The 13,368-nt window shown below is 38.2% G+C and overlaps 1 protein-coding gene, 1 long non-coding RNA gene and 1 other non-coding gene across 6 annotated transcripts in view; 1 reads left to right on the plus strand and 2 right to left on the minus strand.

The window, feature by feature from the left end:
- The window catches only part of lrrc3b (leucine rich repeat containing 3B), a 43,884-nt gene that overhangs the window by 12,488 nt on the left and 18,028 nt on the right, over nt 1-13,368 (plus strand). The window contains exon 1 of one of the 2 annotated variants that reach the window (XM_046059675.1): nt 5,734-5,901. The exons of the other annotated variant lie outside the window; for it this stretch is intronic. The gene's annotated coding sequence lies outside the window, so the exon portion shown is untranslated. Of the gene's footprint in view, nt 1-5,733; nt 5,902-13,368 lie in introns of those variants that run through there. 2 annotated transcript variants of the gene reach the window in all.
- On the minus strand, nt 2,896-2,968 carry trnar-ccu. The gene has a single exon. It is a non-coding gene; the product is annotated as a tRNA-Arg (tRNA).
- LOC123977141 lies at nt 6,560-11,309 on the minus strand. Of its 3 annotated transcripts, XR_006826536.1 has the most exons (5): nt 11,221-11,309; nt 9,551-9,709; nt 9,098-9,208; nt 8,465-8,524; nt 6,560-7,000 (listed from the first exon to the last, which is right to left on the minus strand). It is a non-coding gene; the product is annotated as an uncharacterized LOC123977141 (long non-coding RNA). The 3 variants fall into 3 exon arrangements; XR_006826537.1 differs by lacking the exon at nt 9,098-9,208 and having other exon boundaries at nt 8,465-8,519; XR_006826535.1 differs by having other exon boundaries at nt 9,098-9,709.

Genomic DNA, 13,368 nt, shown 5'->3' on the forward strand with positions numbered 1-13,368 from the left:
TGTGCCAAAGTGTGAACGACCACAGAAATCTTCACGCCAGTGCAGCCTTCATGGCCGTTTTCAAGAAGTGTCGGTCAGACAGACGGATGGACAGATGGAGACAGACGCATAACCTCTGCTGCTTGCCTGAGGTAAAAATGTCATCAAACTCACTGTACTGTATGATTGCGGTTATTGTATCAGAGATGGACAGCACTTGGGTGACAGTCTGATTTGCTGCCAGGCAGACAGCCGTGGCCTGCATAGGTAGGAATGTGCGTAGCTGTGACCTTGTTCACTTTGTGACGGCGTGACCTGGTAAAACACTGGAACAATTCAGGCGTAAATACCATTCTTACCATGATACAGCAACTTTAATATTCCACAACACAGTTTCACATTCAGCTACAGAAATAAAGCTGAGATGTTACATTCTATTCATCAAAGAGAACTCGAAACTAGAATACAGAGAAAACAGAAACAGAATATAGATACAGATAGATATAGACATGTGTCTGTAATCCCTGGCATGTTACAGGACTCGAGCAGCTGCTGGTCCCTCGAATTATCACCCCATCCCAATGGCACCAACATAATAACAACAATAATAATAACATGAATGACTGAATGAATGTCCTTTGGAAATGCATTGTCATTAACACAAGAATATGTAAGATTCCATTCATTTTATCTGTTCTCTACATAGTGAACACCACAGCTGTATCAATTTGCTGCAGTTAACCACAGCAATAGCAGGAAACTAGGTGATTGTGCTTTCAAAATAAAGACAGCCCGTTTGCCAATTTGAGTCGTTCTACCACTATTTATCAGATACACAGGTTAGCCATCTTATAAGATATTTCCTATTAAGGATTGGATAGCTCATTAAGCTGGTGCAAACTCATTAATACAAAAATGAATGAAATGTAATGTGTTCCTGTCTTTCATCCTCCGTTCTGTCTAGTTTCAGCGTTTACAGTTTCCAAAGCTTCCACATGCACACTTTGATTTAAAGATGCCACTCTTTACACAGAAGCAAGAGTAACCTTTCATTGGTCAGAACAAGAGGGTCCTTTCAGTCCTGTAAATATCCTCCACAACATCAACTTCACTGCTTAAAATGGTGTCAGAAAACTTAGAAGTGTGTGGCCAGAGGTGAAAATTATGTGTCAAACTATCATTTAGTCCAGAATGATTGAAGAAGATAAGAGCATCGTCATGACAGAATCTCAGTGCTTTGTGATTATTTGAGTGATTGCAAATGTGTTTGGGCACATGTTGTTTTATTTTATTTTTATTTATTTACTTGTTTATTTGACAAGGACAAATGCATGAGACATTGCTTCTTAAACTATACAAAGTAGATGCAGTGCATACAGGTTTCTAACCATGACTAATGTGTAACCCCTTTACAGCATCTTTAAATCACAGAGATAATTTGAAGTGTTTGACATAAAGTAAAGAAATGCATAAAAACATAAATTTAAAACGCACTGAAAAGGGAAATATGGGGGCTGCCCTTTGGCCCGGTAGTTGCAACTTATACCATAAAACTGCAGCATCCCTAGTTTGATTCCAGCTGGGAACCTTATTTGCATCTAATAGCCTTCTTTCTCTGACATAAATAAAATAAGATGAAAAAAAAAATACAAATAGACATGGATCAATTAAGGTAGGTCCACCATTATTATCGAATCATGTTGTCTTTCAGTCAGTCCAGCCTTACATTGACAAATTGTTGTTTTAAGACTCTATTTCTAAACTCGTGATTCACATACACAAAACGGAAATATTCTGGCAGCTGGGGCGCCAGAAAAATACTGTAAAATAACCCACTCGTAAAAATACGGTAATATTCCAAAATGACAAGTCTGTAACTTTAATTTTACATAAAATCTTGTGCAATTTGTGGGGCTTTTATTGTTTAATTAAGAACATATACACCTGTAAAAACAATTAAATTACCTTTAAATATAGTTGAACACTGCTATAATACAAATAATGAGGCTTAAAATTTATAGTAGAGTGCTGCTTTTAATTGAATTTTATTGTATAATTTCACATAAAAATCTAGTTAATGTAATCAATATAAATTGTAAAAAAAATGATACAACACCCACAAATACTAGATTTTCCTTTAATAAAAACGTCAAATGCTGTTTTAAAACTGGTAGTCCGCTGTTTGTGTGTGTTCATTGGACTTTTGGACCATTCTTCTAGATGCGCATTTGTGAGGTCAGGGACAGATGTTGGATGAGAAGGCCAGGCTCACAGTCTCCGCTCTAATTCATCCCAAAGGTGTTCTATCGGGTTGGGGTCAGGACTGTGCAGACCAGTCAAGTTCTCCACACCAAACTCGCTTATCCATCTCTTTATGGACCTTGCTTTGTGCACTGGTGTGCAGTCATGTTGGAACAGGAAGGGCACTGCACTAGTGTTTAGTGGCGGCGTGCTTTTCACCATGTATCCGACGCTTTGCATTGCACTTGGTGATGTAAGGCTTGGATGCAGCTGCTCGGCCATGGAAACCCATTCCATGAAGGCAGAGTTTCTGTTGGAAATTTCACAAATGGACTTATTGCACAGGTACCAAGCTTGAATTCACTGAGCTCCAGAGAGAGACCCATTCTTTCATAAATGTTTGGAGAAGCAGTCCACATGCCTAAGTTCTTGATTTTATACAACTGTGGCCATGAAAGTGATTGGAACATCTGAATTACATTTATTAATTTAGCTGACGCTTTTATCGAAAGCGACTTACAATTGCTATACATGTCGCACGCCTCTGGAGCAACTAGGGGTTAAGTATCTTGCTCAGGGACACAATGGTGGATTTCTCACAGTGGGAATTGAACCCAGGTCTCCCACACCAAATGCAAGCATCTTCTCTATGTGCGATCACCACCCCAAAACATCCACCCCAGATGGGACTCGAACCCACAATCCCTGGCTTAGGAGGCCAGTGCCTTATCCATTAGGCCACTGGGGCTTCAATATCTATTTATCAATGCAGTTATATTGTAAATCAAACACTGTCAAGCTTTTTGGATGTAAGGAACAGCAAGTTAGTGTAGATCATCTGCCTTTTGCTTATTGCTCACACTTAATGGAAGAGCTGGTGGTGGAGGGAGAGTGGTTATCTGCTCTGTCATTTTTGCAGCCATGTAGCCACCAGACTTGAATTCTTCCCCAATTCTGTGGAGAGGGCGATTATTAAGGGAAACTTACTTAATGTCTTGCAGACCTTGGATAGATATACTGTTGATTTTGTTTGCCGTTGTTTATGTTTTCCAATTGAGCTAAGAACCCAAGTGGTTTCTTTAGGTCATCCAGAGGTGTTGTTGTGCAAAGTCAGTCGAATCTGAAAATGTACTTTTGGCTTGCATACCAAAAACTTGCAAACAAATGGATTCATTTGGACTGCCAAGAAAAACTTCATTCACATTTTTTATACCAACTTAATTTAGAAATTTTGGACTTCCCCAACTCCCCTGCACACAGTTGTGCACTGCAAGGCCAGGTGGACGTAATTCAGCAATCAGCTGTAGCACTCCTGGGGCAGAACTAGAGGACAGAAAAGGATGCCCAGCACAGAGAAACACATACAGCCGTAACAACATTTACCAGATACAAAAACTGGCTTTAGAAAGTCATAAAATATCATATTGAAACCAGGGAAGAAGTCTTTGGATTGTGCATTAACTTCACTGTATGTAAAACCACCATTTCCCCCTCTCCTTTGCCTTTCATGTCTCTGTACAGTCCTATCAAAGCCAAATACCAGCATTAAGAAATACTTTCCAATTACTTTATATTCAGATTGCACTTTAATCTTGGAGCTGTGTCTAACAGTATCCAAAATTCTTTATGTTGACCCAATTAGGTTTCTAATGAATAGATCTGAAAATGTCGTCAATAAGGTAAATAAAAACTAAACTACTTTTGTTTCAGGAGAACAATTCTTCACACTGAAATGTTTGACTTGTGTGGCTTATTTGTTGTGAGCATGGAACTGAATAAATGGTCTAGAAATAGTATCAGATGTGGGAATTTGTATTGTGGTGGAACTTTAAAAGGGCTGTGTGGTGATGATGGCGCAATGGATAAGACAAGTGCTTTTGGTGTGAGAGACCTGGGTTCAATCCCCCACTGTGACCCATCCATGTGCAACCTCAAGTCTAAGTCACTTTGGATAAAAGCATAAGCTAAATAAATAAATGTCTAAGTTTGCTCAAATTAAGTAAATTTAAGGAAGTCTGAAACTGTCATAAATAACCCTAGTACAAAATAACTCAAAATGGGCTTCTGGTCTCTATTATAGGATAAATGGATATATGTAAAATAATGTAAAATGTGAACATGTGGTAATTTTTAATTATTAAAAAACAGGATTTAAATATGTTTACTTTAGGTTTTAATAATACACCTATAGCTAAGACTCTTCAATCAAGTATCTGTAAAATGCAATAAATTTTTCATCACAATTTTACAGGAAGTTTTTTTTTTAAGCCCATTAAAAGGTGTGAATGCCTGTCATTTAACAATAAATTAAATATTACCTTTCTGTAATTTTACCACTTTGGGGCAATTATATACTATGTTAATCTAACTTGTAATCTAAGAATTATAAAAGTCAAAAGCTGTGACATTACAATAATTATGGCTGTTTTCAATGATCAAAACTGTGTTTTGACAGTTTAACAATACTTATACTGATTAAAATAACATTTATTCAATGTTTTTATTTTCCAGATATCCATAATTAAAGGAGATATTTGTCAATTAACAGTTTCAGAAATGTTTTACTGTATTACACCAGGTCATATTGTGTTTTGGGTCCCATAAGTTGAAGCTGTAACGTCTAGTGCCATGTGAGACTGTCCTTCAAAGAAAAATTACAGCATCAGTTGTTTCAGTAAGTGCTCCAAAACAACATTATGTTTATGGTCATAGGACAAAGCCCTCTAGTAGCCACAGTAATTATAACGGGAGCAAAGGAGGAAATCATGTGATGTTGCTATAGACCAACCAAATCTGAATAGAGAGGAGGTCAGCGTGGATGGATTAGTCAACAAAAGGTTGGACATTCCTGTTTCCAACTAATAGTCAGGCTTGGTGTCTTTTAACCATGAGCATACACGTTCCATAACCTTAACAAAGAAGTCAGTTTACCCCAAACCATGATGTTGCCCTAAACCTAACCTAAATCGGTTATGTGACTAAGATTAAACAGATTTGTAATGATTGTGGAAAGCACTGGTATTTTTTGTTTGACTTGGGCTGTATGCCCTGTACTTATAGTGGGCTAATATGGGCTTGAAGGCAACAGGCTACGTACAGTAGGCCTACACAATGCGCAGATGCACAGAGGTGGAAGAATATCGACTCGCCATTATTTTTCCTCCGGGGCCTCCAGGGTGAGCAGGTTAATCCAGCCCAGCATATGGGGATAAATTAAAACAATTCAATTTGGGAATTTTGACAAACATGGCCCAGATCCAGTTCAGTTTCAATCATCCAGAGAACAAAACCTAAATACATTTGTATTTGTCTTCAGTTAATTCTCCCTTCATAAGAAGTCCGTCTTTTACATTATACAGGAGTTATATAGGCTATGTATAGAGGCCCTATATCTACATATGAGAAACACTAACTTGCACGAGGTTTTATACTGAAAGTTGAAACCGGAAGTGGTGTTGTCTTCTCTGCCGGGTGACTTCACGCAGAGAACCCCTCCCTTTCTCCCCATTCACTCCTGTGCGGTGGTTTATACTGAAAGGTAAAGATGCGAATTCACACTGCGACTCGCAGCCGACAGCAGTGAGCGGATACTACAGCAGGCAGGCTGCCCTCACAGCCTGATTGAACTGCTTCATGTGATATGAACGCTTTCACTTCAGCAGCTGATGACTGTGTCTGCAGGTGAGGAGACTTGTGTCGCCTGTTGCTCCTGTGCCTGTCTGCTGGATTATGTGTGTGCTGTCTGTCCTCTGCTGTGGTCGCTGCCTTTATTAGTTGCTGCATGGAGCAGTTGATTTTTTTATAAAGCTGCTCTGTAATTTAGATATTGATAGTGATTATAAATGTGTGCTTGTGCTTGTCATTTTGCGGTCTGTTTTTTCTTCACAATTAGACAACAATGTGATTGTATTTGCTGTCGGCAGCTCAGGTAGGCTGATGCGTGATGTTTTCACAGGGAACGACCTGCCAGACGCCATTTCAAAAACATAAATGTAATGTTTCTTTGGTTATTACCGGCGCGACACAACATATAAAATATTACCAAATTAGTATTGAAAGTGTTTAAAGCCGGGCATTAATTCGGCCTACAAAGAACCCACAATAGGTTGTTTATTTTTTGGGAAATGACAACTTTATTTCAGCCTCGCCTGCAGTTTCTTGCCATCTTTTTCCATTGGAATGCACCGCGGAGGGCGGTAGCAACCAGTGCGAATCATTTATTAAAGTTAAAATGCTATTTAAAAAATTGCCGCTGGGTGTGTTTGGTGGGTGCCGAAAAATTATTTTGCTCCCATAGATTCAGAAACTGCGTGTTATTTTATAACAAGTGTAACTATTGCTTCCCAGTGAAGCTGGATATATTAAATAGCTGAAGGATGACATTGAGTTTTGCGTGACGTTCTTTCCATTTATGAGGCGTATCGGGGGCCACAGTTTATTGAACTGGAAACGCTGATAACATTACGTCTGTTTGGGAAGGCAATTGTTAGGTTAGGCTACTTGCTGTTGTTTGCCCAGGTCTGAAAAAATGACGGCTGTATTTGCAAATCCATGTCTGTCATTTGATGGCAGGGCTTTAAATAAATCAAATGCATGCGGCGATTAAATAGTTGTGTTAAGGCAGGGAGGTTTTCCCACATTTGAGGCAACATGTGGATCCTCCAGGGATTCTCGGTGTATCCCTGCTGTCCCTGCAGCCCTCAGGTGCACCCCGGTCAGAAGGTGTTAGTTGATTCATATGGTCTCAGCCTGTCACATCCTCGAGGCGGCAACCAGACTCCTGAAGGACGAGGTAAACCCCGCAACAGTTATGGAGTCCTGTCTCATTTGTATATGCTAGAGAAAGCCTTCAGACAAACTCTAGCCCCTTGACACTTTGATGTGTTAGTGGACAGACAGAGTGTCAATATACCGACCGACAAAGGCTATAATAACTTTTAGAAATAGACTACCTCATTTTTCTTATGTACTCAAGCGTTTTACTCTGATAGGAGAACATTGCTGGAATAGCTGAGGGACCAATACTAAAAGCTTAAACATTTGAAATGATGAAGGCATTTGCAAAGGACAAGGTCATACAAAATGTAAACTATGCTTTGGTGTTTCTATTTTTTAACCTCTTTACGTAAGATTTCATTAAACTCTTTTTACTTTTACAAAATGAACCAACACAAAGAGGAAGATCTTGGGTGCATAATAAATCTGAAATAGTATTTAAATAATACTCCAAACCTCTCTAAACTAAAAAGAAATCAGGTTTGAATTTGAATGCTATATTACTAAGCTTGTTTACTAAATATTTAGTCAGTGCTGATCCTTAGAAGAAACTGTAATGTGCGTCTCTGGATGGTCTTTAGCTGATCTGAAGAGGTTAAATCTTGACAAAAGCAAGCACCTGTATGATACAGTTTGTACAAAAGCATGTTCATAGTAGAATTGTTGGAATTGATAACTGAAGACTGCAACTAACAATTACTTTTGATGAATCATAACCAGAATCCCCTTTGTTGCCAAGTAGGTTTACATATACAAGGAAGTTGCTTGGAAATGAGTTAGTTGTATGGTCTAGAAAATATCTATCAGACGTTTTATTTTGTCTGACAAACTGCCCGAAACCCAGAGAGATTTGATTTGCAACATATACATAACCAGGAAAAGCAGCTAATCCTCCCAACTGAACTGGAACTAGAGAATTTGTCATTTTTGCTTATGATAAATCAATTATCAAAATAGTTGCAGGTGTATTTTATGTCAATAGGCAGAATGACGTAGAATATAAGATGAAGGATATTTGCCAGAATTCAGGGCCCCTTTATGATGCCGCTTTAGAATTGACTGATTGCTGGTTTGCAGGTGAAGGTCAAATGCTCGGTCAGATTCATAGGTTTCTTTACTTATTTTTTGATCAGATATCTGAATTCTGAAAGCGTTTATAACTCTAGGCTGTATTCTATTTAAACAGAGTATTTTTATGTAAAACGGATGCATTTAGCCGTTTGCTAAATAAAAAACAGGGTCCAGAAATGTTTATCTTCCCAGAAGATAGGCACAAATATTGATACCCAAGCTTAATCTTTGTTTGAATCAAAGTAGTCTCATTTATTCAATATTATTTATTTATTCCTTGTTGTTTTTCATTTTTACATGAAAATGGTCATAGTGAAGAGTTTGGCTCAAATCATGAGTTATTAGGAGCTTTGGATTAAAATGAATCAGTAGTCTGAAAAAAACCCATTTCACTTACGTTAATAAAAATCATAGTAGTGTTGATGTTTCCACAGCAAGCTGCATGAGGTTGTCTGCACTTAACAAGAAAAGATAATAGGTTAAACAATGCACCTGGAGGTATTTTAATGAGGCCAGCAATGGTCTGATTGGAGACATCGTGGTCTCTGACCACTGAATACATTGATTATGTCAAATGCGGCCACCACCAGCTGCTTTTCTGGTTAGGGTTGTTTATCAACTACTTACATGGTAAATCTTACATATTAACAGAGCCATAGCTTTTCCCCCCAAGGAATTTGGATTTTTATTTAATTCAGAAGCTCTCCAGATGATTTTCAATAACGTTAGGTTGACTGTATATATAGAAACTATCTGCTGGGGTTTACTGTTGCTTTTTAAAAAAAATTTTGGGAACTTGAGGGCAGCAGAACAAACTGCAAACACAAAAGTGACAGTATGATCATATAAAGTTGTCATGGCAAATGTGCTAACAGTCACAATAAGCATCTGGCACAGACGGAGTAACATAAGCCTTCATTTGGAGTCTTATTCATATAATATATTGGGATTGGTATATTGGTCAGTAGTAACTCCACTTTTAGCTGTTTGCTCTCTTGAGAAAAATATTATGCTCTTTTGCTGTGCTTACCAGCTTGTCGCTAAGTTTGTGCGTCTGCTGTTTTGGGATGGGCCTGGTTATGCTGAAACCAGTGGTTTTATAGGAGCTTTTTCACACAAAAACAGTGAGCTGCTGGTGAGACTGAAGGAAAAAAAGCGATTGGTTAAATCAAAACAGTGAGTCCGAACATGCTAAAAAGCTCCATAGAGCTGACGGAAACTGCAGAGCTGACTGATAATTCTTGTGGGTTTGTCACCGTGAGAGAGTAATGAGTCAAATTACACAGCAATTTGGCCCGTTGTTAATTTAAAATGATTGATTAGTGCAGCTTTAAAGTAGTTAATTTGTCCCTTTTTTTCCAACATTTTTGAACCTTAATATAACACAAAACGTATCAGTTGTCTTCCTTAAATGCTGTAACCCAGTGTCTTTATGCACCCCCCACCCAGTAAACACAGAAACAGTGGAGTCACAGACAGTCACCTGATATTTAGCCTTTTAGTTGAAACACAGCATGTAGTCCCTCATTGTCACAGGTGAGGTGATCTGACCTTTCACTGTCTAACCTGTAATAGGAGCTTTGCTGTGAGGCTTTGGAGGTAGGATGTCAGCCCTCCCAGTCTTGCCTTGTAATTCATCCTGCTAAAAAATCAGAGCAGAGCGACAGTAAAGGCTTCTCCCCAGCAGGCTAATGGTTCTTTGATTGCGCCTTCCTTGCCAGGAAAAGCACAAACAATCTGATTGCAGGCAATTCTGATGCAGGTAGAAACCGCTCTGCGGGTAACTATAGAATGATGTGATAATTCTCTGTGTGTTTGTCACTAGAAGCAATACTTTTCATTTTACAATGTACCATTGATAAAATAAAAATGTTGATTAGCGCAGCTTAAATATTAGGTTGTCTAATAATGTATTGTAGAATAGGAATATTGAAAAAGTAGTTGGTAGGGGGAAATATTGACTTTCTAGTCTAAAAATTCTTAGAGCTTCTTTCTTCAGGTTGTCATGTCAATTTTCTCCACACGAAGAAGAGTACAAATAAATAATGCCACCTTGATGGTCATGCCGGCGATTTGAAATTTTTGCTTCATCCAGTCAGATAATCGGGTTGAACTACAACTTCAGCATCAGCCCTTAGTAAGCATTGATTTATTGGTTATCTAGATGTTTAGGTTAAGACAGGCCAAAGATTTTTAGATGTTAAGTTAACACATACGTACTGGTTGCTTCACACTGAAACATAGTCATGAAAATACTGTTGAAACAATGGCCAAGGCCTCAGTGTGCTTGCTGCCTGGAATGTTTACTGGCAACAGTTTTTCAAGTAAAGGATGCTGTCTGTCCTGGTATCACATGGGAGAAGAAGGGAGGTGGTCAGGATGGATGGTGAGTGTACAAAGCTAAGGACTTTGACTATAGACACCAGGGTTCTCATGTTGAATACTGCTTGGAGGAAAGATTGGTTAAGTTAGGGCTGGGCGATACAGCCAAAAATGATATCATGATAATAAATTTCATATCTATCGATAATTATCAGGATAAATGTCAATTATTTCTTTCAAGTTTAAAGGCTGATTTTTGCTCCTGAGTGAAAGCTGAACAAACCAAATGGTTAATTGTGGTGTTAAACTATTCTTTATAGTCAACATCCCAATCCCTTGCCAAATAGTGGATCACTTCACAAATCTGAGGTAGAACATACCAAACAATCATGATAAAATCAACAAATATGCATGAGTAAAATATTTTTTTTGTACCTTTTCCTCAACAAAATGAATATTCTAATATCAAAAGTGCTAATTTGTTTGTGGTGAATTAACATTTATTGCATATTTATTATATTGTTCTTGAGGGAAATTATATTGCAATAATTATCATTATTGTTTTATTGCCCAGCTCTAAGTTAATTTTAAGTTTGGTTAAATATTGACACGTACATAAGTACAAGCATCCTGTGTCGGGCTCAGGCCCAGTTCAACAACAAAATGACTGATACACCGATCAGACAGAACTTTGCGCCCTCTTTTTTCTGTTTCTACTGAATCACCTGTCCTTAGTCTAAATATGATTTTGCTGTAAAGCCTAGTTCAAACTACATGATTTTAGCCCGATTTGCCGGTCGGAGCTCGGCGGCCGTCAGGCTGTGTGCTCACCTGAATCATTTCTTTTATGTCAACCGAATTCAACTGGGCTTTTTTATTTGTTGCTCCTCCAGTGTTGTTGATGATTGGTGGGCGGGGCATCAACTTTTTTCGGCCTCTGAAGGGGATTAGGATAACATTAAAACCTTAGCTTCACAAGCCACTTGATCACTCACTGTATTTACAAAAAAATATGACTAGGTCAGTTCACATATACTAAACATTGTGCAAAAATATTATCAAGAATGTTTCTGTCAGTGAGTTTATTTGCTAGCTAACCATGCTTAGCCACCCAGTACATATCAAACAGGTGATCTGATTTACTCATTGTTAACATAATTTAATAACACAACTGTGACAACAAAGCAACATTATGCTCTGGGGGAAGATTGCTACATTCTATTTCATGTTGGTTTTGAGAGGCTATGTATCCCCACTAACCTGTAAAAAGCAGTAGTACAGTGTGCATTATGAGTCAGAAGGGCACCTGTACCCTCAAACTCCAGTTCCCAGAGGAATGCCATGATATAGGGCTAATATGACCGTAATGCACATACAACTAATGCACAAACTGTGTGTTATTTAATAAATTAATTCAGTAATTATTTTTAATTATTCTTTGTTGTTTATTATATTTATTATTCAGAGCGCAACTGAAGGTGACAAATATTAAACTGACTGTGCAATGCATACTTTTGCTTCCTGATAGAACTGGGTCTGGTCATGCTTCAAGTCTGTGCTGACTTTTTCCATATCTCACACGCACATAACCATAAAATGTTAATCACACTATATAGTTAATCTGAGTGGATATTGTAAGGAAAACAAATGAAATACGTTCTCATTTAACATTTTGAAAATATGTTCAGTATGAACAATTTGTTCAAGGTACCTGAAGCAGAAATATGTTACAACATTTTTGCTGCAAATTAGTAATATACAAAATGTAATATCTAGGACAAAGGGTTGATTAAACAACAATACTAAAAAGACATGCAAAAAGACAGAGTGCTTGGAGAGAGTTGGTGAAACAGCGTGATGCAGTCAGAAGAAAGCAGTAGCAGCAGGCTTTTCACCCTTCATTTGAGTGTGCCCATTCAGAAAGGGTACACAGTAAAATCGGCACACCCAAATCACTTCTGTCAGAGATGATTTTAACACTTTTAAAGTGTCTATATGGTTCCACACCACAGAGTGTTACTTTAACTCTCGGAGGATCGTTTTTTAACTAGTGTTAGCCCCATAACATTTTAAAGGTGTGAACACAGCTCTTCCATATTCCTAATAAAAATACATGGAAAATTAAGTTTGCTAAGTCAAGGTGTATTGGGCCTTTCAGAGGTCGTGACAACAGCACCACTGCAAAATGAAACCCTTTATATCCTATGGCTTGCGCCCCACCATGTCTGTTTGATGCTGCGTCACGCAACACGCAGTGCTTAATGAGTGTGCTGAGAATTCTGATAAGCTGTCGGACACGGGCCGGGCTAAGGCCTAGATTTGAGGCCCGTGCAGGCCTGTAGTTCAGAGTTAATATTTATACAGTTACACTTACAGATTTGATTTAGTGACACTTTTACACTCTGATTGACTGAGAGTCAAATATAATGGATTTGACTCTATCAGAGTAGAATTAACTCTTCATTTACTCAATTTTCACTTACACCAAAAATGGAACTCTTCTCAGTTTGCTCTGTCCTGTTCACAAGAGGCCGACTAGCAGTGCCGATATTATCCGCCAATATGAGCTAATTGCAGATCAATAGGTATCTGTGTTTATAACAGTTAATAAATGACAAAAAAGAAATGGATCCTTCAATCATGTTATGAGTGTTGTTGTTGCATAGTTTGTCCACCAGAGGGCACTCTGCAGCTCCCCTGTTGGCAACACACTGTTTGGAACAAATCCACCACAACACATAGCAAATCAGCTGACATAATCAGCTCTTTTAAACTGCATTATGTCATGTTATCTTTGTGATCATTTATAACTACATTTAACAGATGCTAGGTATAATTTAGTTTATGTTATGTTTCTGAAAAGAAGGGGGGGGGGGGAGAGAGAATATCAGCTGATATATGGTTTAAAAATTCTCAAATATCAAAATCGTTTTCGATCTTAACAGTCCCATATCGGTCTCTACTGTTCACTTTGCCTTT

Source organism: Micropterus dolomieu, linkage group LG09 (genome assembly GCF_021292245.1).
Source record: "Micropterus dolomieu isolate WLL.071019.BEF.003 ecotype Adirondacks linkage group LG09, ASM2129224v1, whole genome shotgun sequence".
NCBI lineage: Eukaryota > Metazoa > Chordata > Actinopteri > Centrarchiformes > Centrarchidae > Micropterus > Micropterus dolomieu.